This window comes from Sciurus carolinensis, chromosome 17 (assembly GCF_902686445.1).
Source record: "Sciurus carolinensis chromosome 17, mSciCar1.2, whole genome shotgun sequence".
NCBI classification, from domain to species: Eukaryota; Metazoa; Chordata; class Mammalia; order Rodentia; family Sciuridae; genus Sciurus; species Sciurus carolinensis.
The window spans coordinates 18,818,608-18,834,450 of record NC_062229.1 but is presented as its reverse complement, the minus strand read 5'-3'; positions in this window follow the sequence as shown (position 1 = coordinate 18,834,450).

Genomic DNA, 15,843 nt, shown 5'->3' with positions numbered 1-15,843 from the left:
AAGAGATAGGAAACAAAATGGCTGGAATGTGTCTCAGTGGCAAAGTGCCCTTGGGTTAAATCCCCTGTTCCATAATAAATAAATAAGCAAATAAACAAGTAAAGATAGAAATTCCAGTGTTTGTAAATATAAAAGTGAATCTTATGCACATGTTTCATCCTCTGACACCATACCACCATATTTTAGCACTTGGAAATGGCTCTTTCAACTTTGCCCACTTTGGTCATTTATATTCTTTCTGAGTTTTCTTTATGACAAATATAAGTTTAGATTTATTTTTATTTCATATTTTCTCTTGTTAGGGTAGCCCATAAATGACCTCTATCAACTTTTAAAACAATCAGGTATTTCCTGTGTCATATGTATATAAACAATTGATTAAAAATGGTCATTTCTCAGACTCTCAGATCCAGATTTAAAAAAAAAATCTATCTTCACTTTATACTTAAAAGACAAATAGAAAATATTAGCTGATATTATTTCCTTCAAAATTTTGCTTCTGTTACCAGTTTATTTTCAGAGATGGATTTTAGAATCATCCCTATTGGAAGAAAAAAAGGAAGTTCATTAGAGATCCCTTAAAATTGTGAATTAATCTGAAATAATCTGATGTAATTACGATGTCCTATTCTCATTCCAGGGGCAGGAATTTCCCTCTAGACTTTTCAGTCCCTTTTTCAGTAAAATTTAATGAAGTTTTCTTTTCAATAAAATGTAAATTACATTCATTTCTTGTTCATAACATTTGATGTTCAGGTTTAATGCTGTTAAGAATGATAGTCCTTGGTATTTTAATTGGAATTGCTTTGAATTTGTATAGTGCTTTTGGTAGAATAGCCATTTTGACACTATTAATTCTGCCTAATCCAAGAACATGGAAGAGCTTTCCATCTTCTAGGATTTTCTTTAATTTCTTTATTCAGTGTTCTGTAGTTCTCATTGTAGAAGTCTTTCACCTCTTTTGTTAGATTAATTCCCAAGTATTTTAGGTTTTTGAGGCTATTGTGAATGGTGTAGTTCCCATAATTTCTCTTTCAGAGGAGTCATCACTTATAAATAGAAATGCACTAGATTTCTGCATATTGATTTTATATCCTACTGCTTTACTGAATTCACTTATGAGTTCTAGAAATTTTCTGGTGGAATTTTTTGGCTCCTCTAAATATACAATCATGTCATCAGCAAATAGGGATACTAAGAGTTCTTCTTTTCCTATTGGTATCCCCTTAATTCCTTTGGTCTGCCTAATTGCTCTAGAGTTTCGAGGACAATGTTGAATAGAAGTGGTGAAAGAGGGCATCCATGCCTTGTTCCTGTTTTTAGGGGGATTGCTTTTAGTTTTTCACCATTTAGAATGATGTTGGCCATGGGCTTAGCATAGATGGCCTTTACAATGTTGAGGTATGTTCCTACTATCCCTATTTTTTCTAGTGTTTTGAGCATGAAGGGGTGCTGTACTTTATCAAATGCTTTTTCTGCATCTATTGAAATAATCATGTGATTCTTAACTTTAAGCCTGTTGATGTGGTGAATTACATTTATAGATTTCTGGATGGTGAACCAACCTTGCATCTCTGGGACAAAACCCACTTGATCATGGTGCACTATCTTTTAAAAAATGTTTCTGTATACGATTTGCTTGAATTTTATTATTTATTTTTATTGTAAACAAATGGGATACATGTCGTTTCTGTTTGTACATGAAGTAAAGGCATATCATTTGCGTAATCATATATCTACACAGGGTAATGGTTTTTGATTCATTATGTTATTTTTTCCTGCACCCCCACCCCTCCTACTCCTCTTTTCCTTCTATACAGTCCCTCCTTCCTCCATTCTTGCCCCTTCCCACCCCCCATTATGTGTCATCATCGCTTATCAGCGAGATCATTCATCCTTTGGTTTTTTGAGATTGGCTTATCTCACTTAGCATAATATTCTCCAATTTCATCCATTTGCTGCAAATGCCATATTTTATTATTCTTTATAGCTGAGTAATATTCCATTGTGTGTATATATATATATATATATATATATATATATATATATATATATATATACCACAGTTTCTTTATCCATTCATCAATTGAAGGACATCTAGGTTGGTTCCACAATCTGGCTATTGTGAATTGAGCAGCTATGAACATTGATATGGCTGTATCTCTGTAGTATGCTGATTTTAAGTCCTTTGGGTATAGGCCAAGGAGTGGGATAGCTGGGTCAAATGCTGGTTCCATTCCAAGCTTTCTGAAGAATCTCCACACTGCTTTCCAGAGTGGCTGCACTAATTTGCAGCCCCATCAGCAATGAATGAATGTACCCTTTTCCTCTCATCCTCCCCAACAACTATTGTTGCTTTTATTCTTGATAATTACCATTCTAATTGGAGTGAGATGAAATCTTAGGGTAGTTTTGATTTGCATTTCTCTTATTACTGAAGAAGTTGAACATTTTTTCATTTGTCTGTTGATTGCTTGTAGATCTTCTTCTGTGAAGTGTCTGTTCATTTCCTTAGCCCATTTGTGTATTGGATTATTTAAATTCTTGGTGTAGAGTTTTTTGAGTTATTTATATATTCTGGAAATTAGTGCTCTATCTCAAGTATGAGTGGCAATGATTCTCTTCCACTGTGTAGGTTCTCTCTTCACATTGCTGATAGTTTCCTTTGCTGGGAGAAAGCTTTTTAGTTTGAATCTATCCCAGTTATTGATTCTTGCTGTTATTTCTTTGCTTTGGGAGTCCTGTTAAGGAAGTTTGAACCTAAGCCAACATGTTGGAGATTCGGAACTACTTTTTCTTCTATAAGATAAAGGGTCTCTGGTCTGATTCTGAGGTCCTTGATCCATTTTGAGTTGAGTTTTGTGAAGGGTGAGAGATAGGGTTTTAGTTTCATTCTGCTGCATGTGAATTTCCAGTTTTCCCAGCACCATTTGTTGAAGAGGCTATCTTTTCTCCATTGCATATTTTGGCCCCTTTGTCTACTATGAGAAAATTGTATTTATTTGGGTTTGTGTCCATGGCCTCTCTTCTGTACCATTGATCTCCCTGTCTATTTTGGTACCAATAGCATGCCGTTTTTGTTACTATTGCTTTGTAGTATAGTTGAAGTTCTTGTATTGCGATACCCCCTGTTTCTCTCTTCCTGCTAAGGATAACTTTAGCTATTCTGGGTTTCTTATTCTTCCAGATGAATTTCATGATTGCTTGCTCTATTTCTGTAAGGTATGTCATTGGGATTTTAATTGGAATTGCATTGAATCTGTATAGCACTTTTGGTAGTATGGCCATTTTGACAATATTAATTCTGCCTTTCCAAGAACATGGGAGAACTTTCCATCTTCTAAGGTCTTCCTCAATTTCTTTCTTCAATGTTTTGAAGTTTTCATTGTAGAAATCTTTTTCCTCTATGGTTGGATTGATTTCCAAGTATTTTATTTTATTTTTTTGAGGCTATTACAAATGGAGTTGTTTTTCCTCATTTCCCTTTCAGATGTTTCTTCGCTTGTGTATAAAAATGCTTTAGATTTATGCATGTTGATTTTATAGCCTGCTATTTTGATGAATTCACTGATGAGGTCTAGAAGTTTACTGGAGGAGGTTTTTGGATCCTCTAAATATAGAATCATGTCATCTGCAAATTGTGACAGCTTAAGTTCCTCTTTTCCTATTCGTATCCCTTTAATTTCTTTTGTCTGCCTAATTGCTCTGGCTAGAGTTTCGAGGACAATGTTGAATAGAAGTGTTGAAAGAGGACATCCCTGTCTTGTTCCCATTTTTAAAGGGAATGGTTTCAGTTTTTCTCCATTAAGAATGATGTTGGCAATGGGTTTAGCATAAATAGCCTTTACAATGTTGAGGTATGTTTCTAATATCCATATTTTTTCTTGTGTTTTGAGCATGAGGGGTGTTGTATTTTCTCAAACACTTTTTCTGCATCAATTGAAATAACCATATGATTCTTATCCTTAAGTCTATTGACATGATGGATTATGTTTATTGATTTACGGATGTTAAACCATCCTTGCATTCCAGGGATGAGCCCCACTTGATCGTGGTGCACAATTTTCTTAATATGTTTTTGGATACGGTTTGTCAATATTTTGATAATGATCTTTGCATTCATATTCATCAAGGATATTGGTCTAAAATTTTCTTTCCTTGATGTGTCTTTGCCTGGTTTGGGTATGAGTGTGGTATTAGCTTCACAGAATGAGTTTGGTAGAGTACTCTCCTTTTATATTTCCTGGAATATTTTGAGAAGTATTGGAATGAGTTCTTCTTTGAAGGTCTTGTAGAACTCGGCTGAGAATCCGTGCATTCCTGGGCTTTTCTTGGATGGTAGATTTTTAATGGCTTCTTCTATTTCATTGCTTGATATTGATCTGTTTAAATTGTGTATGTCCTCCTGGTTCAGTTTGAGAGGAACATATGTCTCTAGAAATTTGTCAATGTCTTCAGTAGTTTGTATTTTGTTGGAACATAGATTTTCAATGTAGCTTCTCATTATGTTCTGTATCTCAGTGGTGTCTGTTGTGATATTTCCTTTTTCATCACAAATTTTAGTAATTTGAGGTTTCTCTCACATTCTCTTTGTTAGTGTGGCTAAGGGTTTGTCTATTTTGTTTACTTTTTCAAAGAACCAACTTTTTGTTTTGTCAATTTTTTGATTGGTTTCTTTTGTTTCATTTTCTTTGATTTCAGCTCTGATTTTAATTATTTCCTGTCTTCTATTACTTTTGCTGTTATTCTGTTCTTCTTTTTCTAGGGCTTTGAGCTGTAATGTTAGGGCATTTAGTTGTTGACTTTTCATTCTTTTCTTGAATGCGCTCCATGCAATGAATTTTCCTCTTAGTGCCAATTTCATAGTGTCCCAGAGATTTTGATAAGTTGTATCATCATTCTCATTGACCTCTAAGTATGTTTTTATCTCCTCCCTGATGTTTTTTGTTATCCATGTTTTGTTCAATAGCATATTATTTAGTCTGCAGATGTTGGAGTAATTTCTATTTTTTATTTTGTCATTGATTTCTACTCTCAGTCCATGATGATCTGATAGATCACAAGGCAGTATCTCTATTTTCTTTGCATTTCCTAAGGACTGCGTTGTGGCATAACATATGGTCTATTTTCGAGAAGGTTCCATGTGCTGCTGAGAAGAAAGTGAATTTGCTCATTGATGGATGGAATATTCTCTATATGTCAATTAAGTCTAGGTTGTTGATTCCATTATTGAGTCTGTGGTTTCTTTGTTTGGTTTTTGTTTGTAATATCTATCTAGTGATGATAGTGGTGTGTTAAAATAACCCAGAGCACTGTGTTGTGGTCTATTTTATTCATGAAATTGAGAAGGATATGTATGATGTACAGGGATGCACCATTGTGTGGAGCATAAATATTTACTATCGTTATGTCTTCCTGATTTATGGTTCCCTTAAGCAGTATGAAATGTCCTTCTTTATCTCTTCTGACTAACTTAGGCTTGAAGTCCACCTTATCTGATAGAAGGATGGAAACTCCCGCTTTTTTACTGAGTCCATGTGCATGGTAGATTTTTCCCCATCATTTCACCTTTAGTCTGTGGACGTCTTTTTCTATGAGATGAGTCTCTTGCATGCAGCATAGTGTTGTCTTTCTTTTTAATCCATTCTGCCAGTCTCTGTCTTTTGATTGGTGTGTTTAGGCCACTAACGTTCAGGGTTATTATTGAGATATGGTTTGTATTCCCAGTCATTTGGTCCTATTTTTGGTTCTTAACGTGGTTTGGTTTCACCTTTGAGTGGGTTTTTCTCTAAGGTAGTTCCTCCCTTTGCTGACCTACATTGTTGTTTTTCATTTCCTCCTCATGGAATATTTTGTTGAGCACCTTCTGTAGTGCAGGCTTTCTATTTGTAAATACTTTTAACTTTTGTTTATCATGTAAGGATTTTATTTCATCTTCTAATCTGAAGGTTAGATTTCTGGGTATAGGATTCTTGGTTGGCAACCATGTTCTTTCAGAGCTTGAAATATGTTGGTCCAGGCCCTTCTAGCTTTTAGAGTATAGGTTGAGAAGTCTGCTACTATTTGTATTGGTCTCCCCCTATATGTAATCTGATTCTTTTCTCTTGCAGCCTTCAAAATCCTATCTTTATTTTGAATGTTAGGCATTTTCATTATAGTGTGCCTTGGTGTGGATCTGTTGTGATTTTGTACATTTGGTGTTCTGTAAGCCTCTTGTATTTGATTTACCATTTCATTCTTCAGGTTTGGGAAATTTTCTGATGTTATTTCATTGAATAGGTTGTTCATTCCTTTGGTTTGTATCTCTGTGCCTGCCTCAATCCCAATAATTCTTAAATTTGGTCTTTTCATGATGTCCCATAGTTCTTGGGATTCTGTTCATGATTTCTTACCATCTTCTCTGATTGGGCAACTTTATTTTCAAATAAAATATTTTGTCTTCATTGTCTGAGGTTCTGTCTTCCAAGTGGTCTAGTCTTTTGGTGATGCTTTCCATTGAGTTTTTTATTTGGTTTATTGTTTCCTTCATTCCAAGGATTTCTATTTGTTTTTTTTTTTTTTTGAGAATCTCTATCTCTTTGTTGAAATGATATTTTGCTTCCTGCACTTCTTCTTTCAACTGCCTATTGGTGTTTTCATTCATTGCCTGCATTTGCTTGCTTATCTCATCATTTGCTTCATGAATCATCTTAACCATGTATAATCTGATGTCCTTTTCTGACATTTCTTCTAACATACTGTCATTGGATTCTATTACTATAGAATCTAGATTTGTTTGTATCATTTTCATCCCTTGTTTTTTCATATCGTTCATTTATCTTCCCCTCTAGCAGTGCAGATCTGGGGATTGCAGATTTCCCCCTATAGGCTTATAGTGGCCCTGTAGGTTTCCAAAACCCTTTCTTTAAGGGGAGATCAAGATTAGCAGTGCCGAATTCAGACACTTTGCAATCATAGACCAAATAGCCCCTATGGGGACAATAACAAAATTGTCATAATAAACAGAATGAGTTCAAATATTATCTTCAGTAAAACAAACAGATTTGCAATAAGTTCTGCAGTTTCAAATGGAGGACAAAGAGGATGCAGAGGGATGTAGATTGTGACTGTTAATGGGATAAGAAAAGAATATACAGAAGTTCTAGATAATAGAAAGTGTGAGACTATAATAAAAAGAAATGGGATGTTAGCATCTAAAAAAGGGACAAAAAGACTCTGAGGGAACACTTAAACAAAAGGAAAAGAGAGCAAGAAAATTAAATAAATAAAAACTTAAAATTGTTCAATAAGGAGAAAAAAGAAAATATACAGTATAACAGTCATGTAGTAATGAAACCTCCCAGAGTTCAGCGACCTGATGCATGAGAGGTACCTGACAATGAGCTTCAAGCCTGTAGCAGGCATCTCAGAATGTGTTTTGCACCACCTAAAGATCGGAGCTATGGCTTCCGGGATTATCCAAGATGGCTGCTCTGGCTTCGAAATGTGTTGGCAAATGGGGAGCTGCAGCTCAGTGTGTGGCCGTGGTCAGCAGGAGGTCCTGGAGGCAGGATGCAGTTGGTCAGGCAGGGTCCTGGAGGTCGGGTGTGTTTGGTGTGGTTGTGGGATCCTGGAGGCTGGTTGCAATCAGTTGGTCTGGGGTCCCAGTGATAGGATGCAGTCAGTTGGTATGGTGATCCTGGCAGCAGGGAGCCGTCAGTTGATGTAAGGGCCCAAGAGGCAGGGGGTGATCAGTTGGGCTGAGGGATCCTGGAGATGGGGCTCAGTAAGTTCGGCCAGGGGTCCTACAGGCCTGGCTGTTGTATCAAAATGGCAACAGCCACGTGTAATCAAACCTGCAGGCACCATAACAGTGAACTTCCAGGCAACAGCAGACAGCTGGTGCTCCACTGGCTGTCCGCGATCAGTTTGTTGACTGTTGTTGGAGGATCGGGAGGTGAACCTCATGTGTTGGGTGATGGATAGGTGTAAGGCAAGCGATGGACAAGTGAGAGGCAGGCAAATGGTGGATGATAGGTGCCTGACAGTGAGCAATCTGCACCCAAAAAAAGCGTCCATATGCTGGCAGACTGCAGGTGATCACAGCAGACAAATGGGATAAACAGCAGGGGATCTATAAGCAGCAAAAACTGCCTTACTAAGAAACAGGTGTCCTGTGTTGAAACCAGAGTTATGGCTCGACAGGGAACGCAACCTCCCTCTAGTCTGCCATCTTGGATCCTCCTTGAAATGTTTTTTAAGCATTATTTCTCCCTGGGAACCCTCATATTAAAGAACATGATTTCATAGGTAAACAGAAATATCCCAAGATCCTTACTTTGTGGTGATTTGTATACCTGTGAGGCTGAATGTACCTGTGATTTCATAGCCAGTTACTGCTGAATGGCCAGGTGTCTAAGCAAGTCATTCACTTGTGTGTAGAGGTGGAAGACTTGTCCACCTCCCCACTGCCTTTTGCAATGTATTCTTGCAAACAAAGTAATACATATTTTTTTCGTTCACATATTTCCCATTTGCCATTTAATTCTTTCATGCCTATATTAGAGAGATTTGTGGGGAATGTGTGAGAATTTGTGAATCTTTTGAGGTCCAAACTGTCAATCACATTACATTTTGTGCATTGCTATTTTCCTGAAAGAATTGAGGTCTTAATATAATATTCTTTACTTGTGAGTCCTCATTTTAAATAAAAAAGATCATGAAGGTTCTTGAGCACTTTTAGTGTTAATATTTCCAACATCTTTTCACATCTCTGTTACTGCTTATTGTGTTTTGAATGTTTCTGATTAGAAACCTTCCTTTGGCAAAAGCTTCAGCCTTCATTGGGAAGGTATTCATGCCTCTTCCTTATTTGATTTAAGCTTTTTCTGTCATTATTAAGTGTATTGAATACACATATCTTTATATGAGACAAACTGAAACTTTAGGTAAAACAGTACCTTCATGGATTTCAGGACCCTATCATTTCCACATCTAAGGCAATTTAATCTTGAATTAGTAACCCAGGTTGATATCATTAAATAATTTCTATTTTCTATCTTTTATTTCAGATGTTTTATACTTTGCTTTAATTTTGTTTCAGGGCATACTGCATGCAGGTATTGAAATATGACCCTGAACTTCATTAATAGCACAGAGTTCATTCCAGTAAGTTGGAGAACACTTAAACATTATCATCGAGAGTAGAAGGACAGTCCTAGGAGTTGGGAAGGGAAGGGAAGGAGACAGGGAGGTTGAACAGGGGGTACCAGTACCTGGTTACGTATGAGGATTAAGTCCTGATAATGTGAAAACAGTAGGATAATTATGGTTGACAACCATTCATTACACATCAATATGTCCATAACTTTTATCATAAAACATAAGATTACTTACTAGATGCCATCTGAGTTTTTTAAAGGAATATTAAATTATTATTAACCATTTTTCTCCAGTATTTATAATAAGGTAAATAATATACAGTTGGATATCATTCTGATTCCTACAAAGCTATTTTCCTGGCTTGCGTTGAAGAAAAGTAATATAAATACTGAAAAGATTGAGCCAACATGCAAGGAATGAATTGGGGTAAAGAAAAACATTAAGGTCAATAATTTAGACTCTAGAAATTTCCTCACCCATTGATGTGAGCAGGTTGTAAATTTCCACCATCTGTAGCCATCTGATCAGTTTTCTTTTTTTTTTTTTTATTTTGTTCGGGGAATTGAACTCAGGGGCACTCATCCACTGAGTGGCATCCCTGGCCATAATTTGTATTTTATTTAGAGACAGAGTCTCACTGAGTTGCTTAGTGCCTCGCTTTTGCTGAGGCTGAATTGGAACTGACAATTCTCCTGCCTCAGTCTCCCAAGCTGCTGGGATTACAGGCGTGTGCCACTGCACCTGGCCTGATCAAGTTTTATTGTTTATTTTTATAAAGAATTAGAAGAGAGGATTTTGAAATTTCTAAACTAAAAAAATTGATAAAAGCTTAAAGAGGGGGGAATGATCATTGCCCTGCTTTGAGACTTGCATATTGTGTACGTGTATTAAATTATCACACTACTCCAGTCACACACACAGTTGTTATGTGTTAATAAAAAAAGAACTGTGCTGAGAATACTTCAGTGGTAGAGTGGTTGCCTAGCAAGTGCAAGGTCCTGGATTTGGTCCTCAGCACTGCAAAAGAAGACAAGATGCCAAAACAGAAACCAAACATAAAAAACTAATTAATATGAGGTATTAAAATAAAGAAAATAAAATCCACACACTCATTAAAGAAGAAAAAACCCTGTTACTCTTATTTAATTAATGCTGTTCTCCATTGTATTATTTGTTTGTTTAACAAATTTTCTTTCTATATTATGCATGCCTACATGCATATACACCTTTTATACAAATGTCTGAATGAGATCCAATGCACATCATAAGTGCTCTGCTTATTTAGTGCAGTTTTCCTTCTAAATTATCCCATCTTACTTTATCACTCAACAATGCCTATCACTTTCTGCAAATCATTGAACATAAGGCTGGTCAGACATTTCAAAGGATGCATAGTATTTCAGTATGAGGCTGTTCCTACTAATGTTTGTGATGAATTTTTATATTCTTTCTCATTAATGTACTATTATGTCAATGCTTCAAAAATACGTGGCTATTGTTACGTTCTAACAAATACTTCTCAACCAGGAGTGTTTCTTGTCCCCCTTGGCGGGGGGCACTGAGCAGGGAGCAGAGCCGTTTTTGGCTGACACATGGGAGAGGTCATGAGAGGTCAGGATGCTGCTCACCATCCCACAATGCACAGAACAGCCCCCACCTCAAAGAATACCTTGTCCAGAATGTCCATATTGGAGAGGTGGAGAAACATTGACTTAAAGATACTTGTACTTTTAATATTTATAACTGTCTTCAGATTATCCCCAATGCCTGGCATGAGGGCACATTGCAGTCACTGAATTAGTGTTCCATTTTCTTCTGTTTAGAAACCTCAGTCCGAATCAGTGTAACAGATCTTCTGTGGACAAAGGATGTGAAATTTTTTTTTCTTGTTTTCTTGAAATTAAATTGACTTTGAGCAAATATTCATCAATGTTTGTCTACTCACCAACATTTTGATTTCCCTATTATTGTTATTGGTCTATTTTTCTAACAGTGTCAACATTTTGAGTCATTTGGACAAATTATTGTTTCTCCCTTGATTTTGGGAGTGATGCTTTTGATCATAAACATGTATATTGCATTTAGTGTCCTATATCTGTCTTACTCCTGAGTTTCTTGCCTTAATGCATTTGCTCATAGAAGTTCCCCCCAATTTTTGTCTCAGTTCATCTTTGAGGCTCCCTTCAATTTTGTTGGACACACTTCTTTGGAATCAACCCTGGTGAGCGTGGTTTCATCCTCCTCGCATTCAATTGTTTACTCAGCCTTTAATTTTCTTCAACTTGTTTTGCATAACTAAACATAAATTTGCAAACCCTTCTGAAAAGGGAAATGTGGACCAACGGGTTCCTTGTTGTTCGTTTTAGATTTTGGATGACAAGAGGATAGATCGACGATGGCAGCACACGCATGTTGTGGCACAGAGCCCTCGGCCTAAATAGGAGGACATGTGAGGGTGGAGTTGTCAGGACACGTGCATGACCTTACAGGGAATGGCTTGGGCACATGTTTACAGGTTGGACAAACATCAGAACCAGTGCTAGAGTGTACCTGGAGGGATTGTCAAAACAAAAACAAAAACAAACAAACAAACAGAAACAACAACAGAAGAGACAGAGAGAGGGGGTGAGAGAGAGATGAAATTCCAAAATCCAAGAATAACCAAGGAAAGATTCCACATGAGCATAGTGTGAAAGAGGCCCACATGGCTCATATTGGGCCATTTTAAAACCAATTAGTCAAAGAGGGAAAACATGGAGGAAAACTGGGTTCTTCAGTTTCATGCAGACTACAATGAGCTTTGTGGTACTTTGTATATATCCTTTTATGAATTGTTTTTAAAGGTTAATTGGGGTCCAGCTGTAAAGGTTAATGGGAGAGCAGTAAAGAGGCAAGCACAGAGCAAGAAGCGAACAGCAGAAGTGGCTCCCGTGGGAAAGCCAGTTTTGCCTTATTATCTCTCCCAGGGTCACGTCAAGTTTCCTCAGGTTACATGGTGCAGTTAGCTTTGTGCATGTGCAGATCATGTAACTTGCTTGCCTCTCAGAGTCCACTAGTGCCAAATGTTATTGTAATAAGATAATGTCTCCAGGCTTAAGGACAGAGGAGTGCAGAGCCTTTCTAAGTCATTCAAACAGGGAGCCTTTATTGTTCCAGGAGTTTGTTTGACTCAAGGACATCACTCCTCTGAACTTTGGCCTGAAACCCCTACAATTGTTAGCTTGTTCCCTTGATCATTTTGTCGTGGAGTCATTTTTCTTTAAGGTATTTGAAACCATAAAGATATCATTACTTTTGACTTTGGATACATTTCTTTCTCTTTTCTTACTTTTGCAGGACCTCCAGGGGGTAGGCCCTTTGCTGGAATGTCCCCAGAATCAAAGAGCATTTTCTTCCATTCAGTCTCTCAGGGGCCTCTGAGATCATTGCCTTTCACCCAACCATCAACCATCAACGCCCACTTCATTTCTCTGTTCTTCACTGTTTATTGGTCTCTCTGTCTCTCTCTCTCTCTGGTCAAATGCAGAACTGTAAGCTAGCAAAACGAGACAGTATTTTCCCAATGTTTTTTTGTTAAAAGGAAGTTTACGGAATGGACATTCTGGCTGCTATGCCCATGTTAGGGAAAAGTCAAACTGATCTGGCCAGCTCGCATTGCACACACTAGGATCCTAGTGGTGTGGCCAGAAGGCCAGCAGCCATGGTTATGTGGTGTGTCCTCAGGGCAGGACACTGGGACTCAGAATCCAAGGGGATTCCTGTGATGTAGAGGGAGGCCTCAACCCTCAGTGGTGTGAGTAGCCTGTCCATTTCATTTCACAGTATGCCTTTCCACAAAATTAACATTTTACTTAGTGTGGACGATGGTCTCTTGGTTCCTGGCACTTTCAGCACCATCAGAGAGACCACCTCATTCCTCAGCATCTTCTGACACCACAACTTGTCAATAAACTTTGCCTCTTTTTTTTTTGAGAGTTACATACAAATTCAGTGAAAATTTAAAATGTATTATCAAAGTTGTAACATGCTAAATAAAGAAGCAATATTTTTTTATCATCAGATAGCCGATTATAAAGCTATTTATATAAAGACATTTGGGTATGAAAACCTTAAACATCATACCTCTTTGTAATGGCCTCTTCACAGTGACTCTTTCAGGTCCTTGAACACCTGAAACAGGCTTCTACCTCAAGGCCTTTGCACTGACTAAACTTCCACAGATAATCTCCTGCCTACTGCTCCTTCCTCTTGGGGCCTGTTGCACTGTTACATTCTCTGCTGATCTTGTCTGGGCACCCATAAAAAATAGCTCTAGAGCTTGGGGGTGCAGCTCAGTGATAGAGCACCTGCTCGGCCACCAGAAACCTCGGGGTTTCATTCCCAGCACTACACACACCCATATTTAAATAGCACCTCCTTTGCTCTCTCCTTCATATCTGCTTTAGTTTCATTCACCATCGGACATACTGTATAATTCTTTTTCTAACAGATTTATTGAGGCATAACTGATATTGAAAGGACCATTTGTGATTAATGTAAACCATCTGGAGAGTTTGCACCATGTGCAAATGTATGCACAAAAAGCAATATATCTATGGTTTACGTAACTACATATCATTCTCTGCCCATTAGTGGGAGGTAGGGGAGTTCAGCCAGTGCCTGGAACATGGTCAGCTCTCAATATAAACTTCCTCAACGGTAAGAAATAAGAATGGATGGAGCTGGCGAACATCACGCTAAGCAAAATAATCCAGACCCAGAAAACCAAAGGCCGAACATTTTCTCTGATATGCAGATGCTAATTCACAATAGGGGAGTGTAGGGAAAATAGAGTAGAGGGAATGAAGGGAGGGGAAGGGGTATGGGGGTAGGAATGACAGTACAGTGAAACAGACATTGTTAGCCCATTTAGATAAGTGACTGCATGACCAATGTGATCCCACAACATTACAGTGAAAAAAATGAGAAATTACACTCCATTTATGTATGATTTATCAAAATGTGTAAATTTATTCTACTGCCATGTACGACTAATTTGAACAAATTAAAAAAAATTAAAAGAACCTGCAGAATAAATGATCTTCTGCAGAAAAAGATAGAGTGGGATAGGAGTTCCTCATCAATATTGGCTCCAGGAACATCCTCAGGGGACAGATCCATAAGCAGAGTGTAGAAATCCAGTTCTCACAGGAAATATAAATCAGAACATTTCAACCATAGCAGTTGTGTTCATTTGTGTGAGGAGAACTCATGTTACTTATTTTTATTGGTAGTCACATCCACCACATGGAACCAGGAAACAATACAAGGGTTTCAGAATTTCTTCTGCTGCGATTATCAGAGGACCCAGAACTGCAGCCCTTCATCTTTGACCTTTTCCTGTCTATGTACCTGGTCACTGTGCTGGGGCAACCTGCTCATCATCCTGGCAGCATCTCAGACTCCCACCTGCACACGACCATGTACTTCTTCCTCTCCAACCTGTCCTTTGTGGACATCTGCTCCACCTCCACCACCATCCCAAAGATGCTTGTGAACATCCAGACACAGAGCAAGGCCATTACCTACATAGGCTGCATCATCCAGATGTGCTTTTTCTTGATTTTTGGAGAGTTGGGCAAATTCCTCCTGGCTGTGATGACGTATGACAGGTTTGTGTCCATCTGTCACCCCCTGCACTACACTGCCATCATGACTCCCCAGCTCTGTGGTTTGTTGGTTCTGGTGTGCTGGATCCTGAGTGTCCTGCATGCCGTGCTACAAAGCTTAATGGTGTTGCGACTGTCCTTCTGCACAAACTTCAAAATCCCCCACTTTTTCTGTGAACTCAATCAGGTGGTGCAACTTGCCTGTTCTCACACCTTCCTTAATGACGTGGTGATGTATTTTACTGACCTGCTATTGGCTTCTATTGCCCTCGCTGGTGTTCCTTTCTCCTACTCCAAGATAGTGTCCTCCATCTGTGCAATCTCATCAGCTCAGGGCAGTTACAAAGCCTTCTCCACCTGTGCTCCTCACCTCTCCGTAGTCTCCTTATTGTAATGCACAGGCCTACGTGTGTACCTCAGTTCTGCTGTGACCCCAAACTCACATTTTACAGCTATATCCTCGGTCATGTACACTGTGGTCACCCCCATGCTGAACCCCTTCATCTACAGTCTGAGGAATAATGACATAAAAAATTCCCTGAAAAGTCTCGTTGGAGGGAATCTATAGAAGGGTCTCTTGCCCTGGGCTTCAGTGGTACCTGCCTTTGATTGCTGGAGCAAAGCCTCAGAACCAGAAATTGTGATTCTTTGATTCAACTGTGATTGTGAAACAGCTTCCTTCTACTTATTTGCTGCAGTTTCCACAACTATGATTTCACACTCTTTATAAAATTATAACCAACTCCCTTGATTAAGCTCCTGCCACCCTCCAAAATCCAACAATTTTTTGCTTGGTTGCTCTGATTTTCTAAAATCATTCTAAATGTCAGACCAGAAATATTTAAAAATTCTCATTTCTCTCATGGGTTGGCAAAAAATCTTTTAATCAATGTCTTACTACATGACATACTGTATTGATTAATGTTTCTTTTCCTTTATTGAAAACATAGTCAAGTCTCTACGGAAAATCTGCTCTTTACAACTGAGGTAATTCTTGCAACTTTTAGTAGAATGTCATCTGAGGTCACAGTTTTGCATGATCGTTTGTCTATGG